Here is an 11,088-nt window from a genome sequence, read left to right as displayed (position 1 = left end):
TGTCACTTGCTAAACCGTCAGTGGCATCTGCAACTAGCGTGCATCAAACATCTGTGAAAGAGGTCACTGACACCACGTGCTTTACTCGCAGTGCGCTGTGCGAAGCACTTGACTTCGACTTCAGCGTTGCAGAACTCCAGGCTGCATTGAAATCAAGGGCTCGCCAGTCATCGCTAGGTCCTGATGGTGTTACATATAGACATGTGGTTAACTTGGACCCAACTGCTCAGAAGACCTTACTGCATATCATGAACGCCAGTTGGGCTGAAGGCAAACTACCAGCGTCATGGAAAGTCTCTAGAGTGGTTCCTCTACTCAAACCCGGAAAGTCCCCTCGTGAGGTCAATTCGTTTCGTCCCATCACTCTCTCCAGCTGTGTGTGCAAGATCATAGAAAAAATGGTCCTGAGTCGGTTGGAGTGGTTCCTAGAAGCGCATTGCGTTTTCCCTGACTCCATGTCCGGGTTTCGTAAAGGCAGATGTACAATGGATAGTGTGCTGGACTTGGTCACGTATGTAGAGCATGAGCGCGCTCAAGGCCGGGCAACTGCAGCAGTCTTCCTGGATATTAAAAGAGCATACGATACGGTCAGCCACAGTCACGTGCTCCACGACCTCTTCACTCAAGGCATCCAAGGGCGTGCTTTACGGTGGATTGCTGACTACATCCAGGGCTGGTCTATTTGCATGAGGACGGAGAACGGTGCAAGCGATATTCATGCTCTCACATGTGGAGCCCCACAGGGGGGCGTACTGAGTCCTCTACTGTTTAATGTGGTCTTATCATCTCTGCCACAGCTGCTGCCAAAGAATGTACATATTACCATCTACGCTTACGATATATGTTTGTGGGGCTCCGGAGTGCAGATGCCTGCGCTACAAAAACGTCTTCAAAATGCGCTAGACGTAACTGAAGGCTTCTTAATGCAGAGAGGAATGGACATGTCAGCAGAGAAGACGGTCTTCCTTCCATTCACCCGAAAGAAATTAAAGCATTTTCAGTTGCATCTAAATGGGCAACGAGTAACAAGGGTATCTCACTGTCGCTTTCTGGGAGTAATCATCGACGCACAACTCTAATGGGCTGCTCATGTCAAATATATAAAAGGAAGAGCCGATGCGAGAAGCAACGTGTTGCGCCATACCGCAGGTTCTCACTGGGGACTGTCGACCAGGTCCCTATTGGCCATACACAGAGCTCTCATTCGGCAGCTGATTGCATTCCACCTTCCGGTGTTACATCGTATATCTGACACCTCAGAGCGAACACTGCAGAGTGCACTAGCCAAGGGCCTGAAGATATGTCTTGGAGTACCGTGCGCCACTTCTAATACTCTAACCACAATAGAATCCCGAGAACTTTCGCTTGCTGTGCTGCGGACACAGGAATCAGTGCGTCATTATGCGCGGCTAAGCACGTCACACTACAAACACCCGCTTGCACGGCAATTAGTCCACCAAAAATCGAATTTTTCAAATGCGATCGCTCAACACCACCGAACAATTCCTAAGGCGCAAAGACAGGAAACGGCGCTGCATCCTCCATGGACATTTATACCCCCGGTAGTTTGCACGTCCGTACCAGGTTTGCAGAAAAAAACACATCACCCAACCTTGGCAATCCGACAGTACTGCCTTGCCGCAATGGACAGTCACAAGAACCGGCGATTTTTACTGACGCCTCGACGACGACCTCAGGATCTGCATCTGCATTTGTGGTGCCAGAGCATAGCAGGGAAGGGATCGCGAGACTATCGCATCGCACGTCGTCGACCATGGCTGAGTTAGTTGCGATTAAAATGGCAATAGATTATATAGACACAAGGGAGATACCAGCTCAGTGGGTTATCTACTGTGACTCTAAGGCTGGACTTCAAGCTATACAATCGTTCTTGACTGGCGGACGTATTAATCTAGTTGTTAACGACATACTGAAAGCATATGCAAGATCGTACATCATCGGTCATGACGTCCTCATTCAGTAGATACCTGGGCACATTGGCATACCGGGTAATGAGGCCGCAGACAAATTAGCAGACGTAGCACATCTTTCGTCAACAAAATATGTGGTGACATTTTTCAAGGCAGACGTGAAATCGCTACTTCAGTCCATTTCAAGAGCAGGTATGGAGGAACAGTGGCAAGAAGCTGATCGCCGATCATCTCTCCTCTTCAAGATCGATCCGGAAGGGAAATACCGGTTCCCATCCGGTACACGGAGGCCCATTGAGACGCTGCTGCATCGTTTTCGGTTGAATGTCCCGTACGGTCAACAGTTCCTCCACAAGATTGGGCGGGCTGACTCTGCAGACTGTTCAGTGTGTGCGACACTGGAGGACACTGAGCAGATTCTCCTGCATTGTACAAAGTATGCTCCACAAAGGGCTAGGTTGAGGTATACCCTCGACCGCCTGGACAACAGGCGATTCGACGTGGTGAAAGTGCTCGGACTGTGGGACCCAAGAAAGCGAGACACTGCCTTTGCGGCACTTGAGAACTTGTGAGCTGCGGCATGGAACTCATATTTTAGGATTTTGTGTGAGTGCCTCGGTATCAGTGTGTATCTTTGTAGTGTGTATTAGTGTGTATTTGTAGTGTGTATCTTTGCATTAGTGTGTTCCTGTTTCTCTGCACGTTCTAGTGATATTTATTCACTTGTACCTAGTGTACTAACACACTAATTGTTGGGGATGGGGAATGTACTTTTGTTTGTTTTAGGTTGTTTGTTTGTTTGTTGTTTTGTTTTGGGAGTACACTCTTAACTCGGTACCCTTTAGTAAAGGGTAAAAAATCGCAATATTTTACCCTCTATTTCAGAAGCTACCAGGTACCCTCTGAGCAGTACCTTTTATAAGTTACAAGGAAACCCACTAATTAGAGGTTACGGCCTTCAATCCAGCACCTGCCCGTAAAGGGTACGCCAACGCGCGGCTTTTTATACAGGGTGTTCATTTTTATTCGCAACAGAGTAGCGCTCATTTGGCAGGTGGGTTATGTGAATTTTTGCTAATTAATCGGTCCGTAGTTACAAACACATGCGTCAGGAAATGTCGGAAATGTTTGTAACTACGGATGGGTTAATTTGCGAAAATTAACATAACCCACCTGTCAAATGAGCGCTGGTGTGATGCGAATAAAAACAAACACCCTGTGCGTGGGATATGGACAGACATTTACAGAACACACCAAGGTACCAAAATGAACCCGCAGAAAAGGAGATCTTGAACATATGTATATTACAAAAACAGAAGTCTGTCGAGAGGTGACACATTGTGCACAAGTGCGATTCTGATGTGAGGAGAAACCATGGTCGCTTTACCATGTATGTGGAAAAAAGAACTATCTTTTAAGTGAGAAGCAATGCATAAAAGTGCGAGGAAGCCAGCGAGTCAAAACAACTGACCTATGTTTGCTAAGCTGAACAGACCCAACGAAATGGAGAATTGCAGCAGAAAAAAATTTATTCCACATTCGTGTTGCAGAGGCGAGCGCAAATGGCAATACAGTATTACATAAAACGCACACAACCTTGAGGAATATGAGTGTACAGTAACGCAGGAGACACTACATTACTGTGTTATCAGCGTTGGAGGCGCTCTGGGACGAGTTTGTGAGGTACTGCATTGCGCTGGTGACGGTGTGTGAACCTGCATGTGGGATCCTGGGAACAAAAGTTTGGGCAATGAGAGTTACGGAACCATTCAAATCCGTACAAAGCACAAGGTACAAAGCAGCATAAATGCGGGAAGGCGTTCACTCCGCGATTGAGTCTTAGAATATCGTAAGAATACAACCAGTAGGAAGCTGCGAATTATATATCTCGATGCATATATCCGCAGCTCGCAAAATGCACAACGGTGTATTGACTTGGCGACCAAGTAAGAGCAGAAAAGTAGCAAGCGTAAGTGGCGTTCATATGCAGGACCGCAAAACGCTTGCCATAATCACAACAAACATGCGCTAAGAGCTCTTGCTATCAAAATAACGCACGTACCTAGCACAAAATGTACACTTACCCAGTGTATGAAGTGTGTGAATTAGGGCTGCGGTGGTGACGTTCGTTTTCGGTTATATATTATTTGCAATCTTCGCACTCACTACACTTTCCCCTGAGAACACCGAAAATATCCTTGTTTGCTAGCGACATCTAGCTTTTCCGTTGTTCCTGACGATACTATGATAAACGCGAGGAAAACCACTGATTAAAACAGATTACACTTGTTAACGGACGGACGACGAGCGTTTCAAAGAAACCGCTCTGAGTGTGGATAGACCTAGACCACCCAAGCAGCAAAATCTACTGAAAGTCGGGTGCAATAGGGGGGACGGATAGGTGGAAGGCCTTGAACAGACTCGTGAAACTAAGGAACATCGATAAGACACATACCGTCCACCCCTATTGCACTCGACTTTCAGTACATTGTGCTGCTGGGGCAGGCTCGGCTACGCAGCGAAATCGGAAATCTTGGTGGTTGCGGCATTGACAATGGTTTTCCACCCTTTAGAAAAAAACATACTATCAGTATTCCAGACTGCGAACTTATAATCTGTGTTCATACAGCATTGATAACATGTAGTCGACGTATAAATGACGCTGAAACAGATAAAAAATAACAGCGTAGATTCGCAACTATCGTCTCGAATGGGAGGCTGAAACGCGGCAGTATGCTGAAAAACAGAAGGAAAACAAACGATAAGAAACTAACAAAGAAATTATCGTTGGAGATTTCGCTTAGAAGTTACAGTGTCGGAGTAGAGGGTACATTTATAAGTTACAACAAGCTGTTTTTGTTTGTTCCGAGATGTAACTTCTATTCGTGTTCTAAAGACATGACTTTGGTCGCTTTTAACCTCTAAATATACGTTACAGTGGTGTAACCTATAAGAAATCTCGAAATCTACGTCTATGTAGAAGTTACATGTTTCTAAAAGTTACAATAAAAGGTACGGGTTTAAGAGTGTAGCAGAACTAGTCAGGAGACAAGTTCAATTTCTCCCTGGTTTTCTTTTAAATAATCAATCAATCAATCAATCATCCTGAAACAAAACAATGGACGAAGATTCGGGATCAGATTACTCAGACACAGATGGACACACCCACACCCACACATAAATGGGATGATGATGTGGTGGGTCTGTTTCCGCCGTTACAGCGGTACACTGCCCCATAGCCCGTGACGGAAAGAAACGGCGGCCAAGGGCTTTCCTGTGAGTCAGGAAACAGCGCAGGAATGGTATGACTAATGCACGGTGACGTTGGCCGACCAGAGAAAGAAAGAAGTACTTGCGTTTCCATCGACGCTCGGTGGGAGCTAGATTTTTTCAAATTTCAAAAGTCATTTTTATGATTCCACCTTCGTTTTCAAGTGAGGTATTTCGCAACTGCATTCAGTTCGTGTAAATAGTTGTGGGAATACCACAAGCTTGAAATCCATTTGGTTGCGAAGTTTACCTTTAAGACGCACTTTTGAGGCGTCAGTGTCCGTGTGGCGTCACGCTGCCCACACTAGTTTGCTTACTTATCGTGGCGCCGGTACAGTAGGGATGTGAAGGATTGGAAGCATTAGGAGAGATTTAGCACATTTGAAGGTCTTGAGGGAGCGTTCACGCGGGCCAACTTTCTCCACAAACTTTGGAGTTGCCGACCGACAAGTCAGCCGACACCACCATCCACGGCCAACTCGATTTGCTCTGAATCAGTGGCCTACCGAAAACTTGGGAGAGTTGCTGGTGTTCTATCCAATCAACGTGAGGAGCATTGCCACGTGACCCCGAGAGCGTTAAGCGATTTCGTTCTACCTGACATGGGTTCAAATCCTACAGGCGAAGCGCTTGATGCCGCTGAAGCCGGTGCCCCTACTGCCGCTTCCGGCGTCTGCGTGTCGCCTGCTAATACGGCGTCTCTGCGGCTACGGCACCCGCCAGTTTCTTGTACACGCTATCCGACCTCATGCATTTCTGCAGTCCATCGAACCCTCACTGGAGTTTATCATCGGCTGCCACTGTACCCGCGAAGAAGAGTCTCTCCTACATCGTCTTCGGCTGAACGTTGCCCTCACCCGTTCACTCCTGTTCAAAATGGACCGCGTCCCCTCTCCCACTTGCCCCTGCTGCGCCGTAGAAGACGATATCTCCCATCAGCACCCCCCCCCCCCCCCCCCACTGTCAGCGTCACCATCATCATCGGGCCGTGCTCTGGCAACGCCTCTCAGAGCTTGGGTGCACGGACGGACGGATGGACGTTTCCCTCGCAACACTCCTTGGCCCCGTGCAGGGAGCTAGCCAGTGCAGTGTCACAAAGGCGGTGCTCCGCTTTCTGCGTGATAGGGGCTACTGGGCTCCCTGTGAGCCGGGTGCCTTTTTCATGTTTTTTATTATTATTTTTCAATTTTTTAATTCTTTATTTTTTAGGGAATAGCAAGCCGGCGTGCTGCATGGCTGACCTTTCCCCTCTTATCTTTCCTTTTTCTTTTTTTTTCTGCCAATAAATCCCCCCACCTTTCAGGCGTACCTGAGAAATCGCTCTTTTCTTCTGTTTACTAACGCCGCATAAACATATCTGTAGGCATTTTTTTTATATACTGGTGATCTTATGGCGAAATAAACTGACTTAGGTTTGAATAATGGCAGTTGAAAAACAAAAGGCACCAGCAGTTGGATTTGAACCCATACACTCCGATTGCCGTAAGGTTGTTTGTAGGTGGAGTTACCGAGTTGGTACGTATAATCACGGAGACGGCACCGTCTTGAAGTGTGTCATAGGACGTTGGCTCGAGTTGGTGCAGAAAGTTGGCCCGTGTGAACGCAGCCTCACGGTAACGGTTCCGAAAATATGGTACGCCAAGCACCTGATTCCTTTGAAGTGGCTGGGCATTACGTTGCTGATCTTGGACTTGAGAGCTTCCGTTTTGTTTTTGGTTTGTTTCCCTGGAACGCTTCCGATGTGCTAAAACTCCCTAATGTGTGCTTCCTTCTGATTCCCGGCCCTGCTCTGCACGGAGCGGCCGCTTTCACTTCCCACACGTGCGCGCGCACCTGTCACTCTGTTTTCTTCCACTCTGGCTCGAAGAGGCGAGGGGGGTTTTGTTCCACAGACACGGCGATCTCCTGAAACCTTCCCGTTAACAGCTGCCGCTGTAAAAATGAAATAGGCATTGGGCATTCAGTATTATGGTTACGGGACATCGAGAAAGCACTTCTTGAAACCACAAACTTTTCTTGCATCTGACGGCTTTCATAGAAGGAAGCTGGTCTTGCTTTCCCAGGCGGTGTGCTTTCTTTCCGCAAGTTTGTTTAACAGCTTCTTTTTAAGTACAAAAGTATCAGTGTTAATGTTATTTAGTTGAACTGGAGTAGCCGGCTCTCTTCATGAGCGTCCGCATTCTCCATTTTCTTTTCCCCTATACCAAATCAACAAAACCAAGATATGAACTGCCAATTGCGTTTGTAGTGTGCCCAGTAAACTCGTAAAAAAGAGGGGGGGGTGTAATGACATAATCGGTGGGGGGGGGGGGGGGCGTCGTCACGACTCTAGCCGGCAAAAAAAGAAAAAGACGGGTGGAGGATGGAGGGTGGGGTCACAGCCCAATCTGCCGAATCCCAGTTCGCCGAATGCAGTTAAGCGGATTATCTGTGAGGGGAAGGTCAACCCCTTCGGCCTGCTGGGAAAGGAACATGAGCTTTTCGGCGGGTTGAGTATGGTGGAAAATGATCTAAATAAGAAAGCGGCGGGAGCGGACATCTTGCACGATGAAGAAATGTCCAATGGCTCCTGCTGAATCATCTCCATTTTCTTCTTTTACCAATCCATCACTCAGTGTACTGTAGCCGGAGAACTACATGCTGTTGAAAAATGACACACGCACATGGCACACTGCAGCTTGCTGGCCATAAAACGATGCAACAGATATTGTCGTTGTATACTAAATTACAATATCCCCCGAGACTAGGAAACGTAGCGAGAGAGCGCACAAACATGATAATTAGGAGTAGATCTGTTCAATAGACAGACGACAAACTTATCCACAGCAAGAGTAAGGGGTCGTCTAGCTCCGTATCAAACTTCACAGATGTGTTCCTTGTTTGTGTGTGATGCAGTAGACAAGCATGATATGCCGGTGATGTGACTAGAGACTTTGTTGCTTCTAAATACCATATGCGGAACCATACGACCGACAACGCGCTATAAATATTTTTAATTTGCCATGAAAAATGCCGCGTAGTGGAGCGGTGCGACGCCTGGTGTCAAACAACCCCCTGTACAGCGGGCAACACTGAAAATTGGTATTACACACTATTACATCGGAACTTCGTTATTTTAGTAACCATATAATTAGTTTCCCTGTTTACCTATGCATTCTGAAACCCCTGTTAACAGTGTTTTTTGCGAAGTAACCCAGCGCTGAACGCTGGCGATGGAGGCTCTGCCTACTTCTCTGCTGCGCCTGCGCGCTCCTTCTGTTCGCGGGCTCTTTCGAACTTTCGAACGAACAAACTCTTTCTGTGAACCTCTGTGAACAAACAAGTCCCGACGCTGTCTGGCTTCTTGAAAGTCTGACACATTTTTTGCAACTGCTCAGCATTTCATTTCAGTTCGCTTATCCGTTTATCCTCAGATGTGGATCGTTGTGTGGATTGCAGGGGCGGATTTTATGGTGGATTGTGGTGAATTGTTATGTTGGGCCCAGTGTTATACGCATGCAATGTGGTTGCCGCCGTATGTGGCAGGAGTACGGATTCATTTCGAATACCTAGTACAGTGTTGCCTGTAACCTTTAATTGTAATTTTCTAATTAATTGCACAGTCGATTGGAATGAAACTTGCGCAGTTTTTGTCCTGGTGGCTTGGACTATCGAATAGCCACACTAAATGACATTTGATCGGTGCTGCTTTACAGTACCTTTAACGTTTCCTGGTCTCAGGTTTTTTCGTATGGTATCCTTGCCACCATCTCGCATGTGTTGTGCATCGTTGCGCATGCGCATCTTGTGCGTTGTTTCGTAATTTTATAACTTAGAGCAAGAAAAAAAATCTCTCTAGTGTCGAATTTATTGCGATACACTCCAAACCATTAAGCTTTAAGTGTTGTTTTTTAAACCAGATATTTGATTACGGCTCCTATTGGTCTGTGCACTTAGAAGCTGTGAGCTCTGCGTCACTGTCGTGAGAGATTTGTCTTAAAGCGTCTGAGGAAAACCCAGCGAAAACACCCAGACAGTTGAGTCCGTGTCACCTCCCGCTCCCAGTCTCGTCTTGAAACGCCATCATCGTAGGAAGAACACTATACGTTCCACGAACAATCGAATAGGCGAACTGCTTGCTTGCTTGGCCAAGCGATCGACCTTCCGGTGTTGCGGAAGGCACGTTGCCCTGGGAGGACTGTGCCTCCTGGGCCAACTTCATAGGACACCTTACCGACAGCTGAGGAGAATCCAGCGTAAATACCCAAGGCAGCCGGGTCACCTCCCAGTTTCGATTATCTTAGTCACTAAGCCACGGTAGCAAGGTCAATTCGGCGAATTGGGAATGGACATGCCGGTCATTCGGCCGGTCGGTACAGCCCATTTGCCCAACATTCGACCCGGCCTTGAATGCATTTGGCGAGTTGGGATTCGGCAAATTGGGAAGACACCGGAGGGTGGAGATGCGTAGAGGTCACGTGAGTCCGTCGGCGAATGCAAAGTGTCGTTAAAAATAAACTTGACCGCATAACACGCTCCAACCGAACCATGGTCCCGAACGGCATCGTTGAAAGCGGGAGGCGCACGCTTTTTGGTGACACTTGCGCGGCTGTATGGTCACGTCGAGTCTGGGATGTACCCGGGTTCGAATCCCGGTGCGGGCTGTGCTGTCTGGGAGTTTTCCTGGATTTTCCTCAGACGCTGTCAGACATGCGCCCCCGTGCTTTCCACAAATCACGAGTGATAACAGCATATTGCTCTGTGCAATGGTACGCCTTCAGCGTGTGAATGGGTTAACCCACCCCTAGAAGCAGAAGTACCTTGTAGTAGAGTAACTGCTAACTGCTGATCCGCATGTTTTTGCCTAAGGTGTTACTCCCCCATGTAATTCACGCTAAAAACAGAACTTCACCGCATAGCACGCTGTGCGCCAACCATTGCCACGAACAATACACTCTTAAAAATGACCTTCACCACACATACAGCACGCCTCTAGCCAACCAAAATCCCGGGTGGCATCGTTCGTTTCCCTGATTTTCCCCACACAGCATAGTGAGGTATCCAATGCAATTCGTCTTTTCTTGCGGGTCTGTGGCCTTCTGGGTGAACTGTGAACTGTGACCATTTCCGTGTTTGATCTTCTTTTTTTTCTTTTCATTCGTTTTTTTTTCTTTGCTGGGAGTAGCAAGCCGCCGTATAGCGCAGGCTATCATTTCCCTCCTTAAAACAAAAAAAAAAAAAGACATACATTTCCCCTGTCACTGTTTTGCTGAAAACGGGAGGCGTACGCCATATTGGTATTGTGCGCCACAAAAATGGCGTATGCTCCCCGTTTTCATTAAATCAAGGGAGAGAACGTTGTCATTCGTGATTATTATGGTTGGCTTGGAGCGTGCTATGCGGTGAAGCTCTATTTTTACAGTGTAGGGTCGTCGCTTCTGATTGGAAGAGAGAAGGGGCCGTACCCCTCTTTGTGTCAGTCATCGTATATCTAAATTGACACAAAAAAAACGTACGCCCTCCTCTCACTTCGAACCCTATAGCGATAACCCTACACTCTTAAAAATGCACTTCACCGCATAGCACGCTCGTAGCCAGTCATCATCTCGAATGATGTCGTTATATTCCCTGATTTGTCGAAAACGGGAGGCGTACGCCTTTTTGTGACACTTTTGCCATTCATAATTTTCACAAAAAGGCGTACGTCTCCCGTTTTCTTCCCGTTCTCTCTTCGAATCACAAGTGATAACTCTGTCATTCATGGCAATGGTTGCCGCAGAGCGTGCTATGCGGTGAAGTTCAGTTTTTAGAGTGCAGACGTCCCTCTGCTTACAAACATGTGACTTCACGAGAAGACCGGTTCGAGGTTATATTTTGATGTGCTGGGCAAGAAGAGGGAAAAATGCGT

The sequence above is a fragment of the Ornithodoros turicata genome, chromosome 2 (genome assembly GCF_037126465.1).
Source record: "Ornithodoros turicata isolate Travis chromosome 2, ASM3712646v1, whole genome shotgun sequence".
NCBI lineage: Eukaryota > Metazoa > Arthropoda > Arachnida > Ixodida > Argasidae > Ornithodoros > Ornithodoros turicata.
This window is presented reverse-complemented; position numbering follows the sequence as displayed.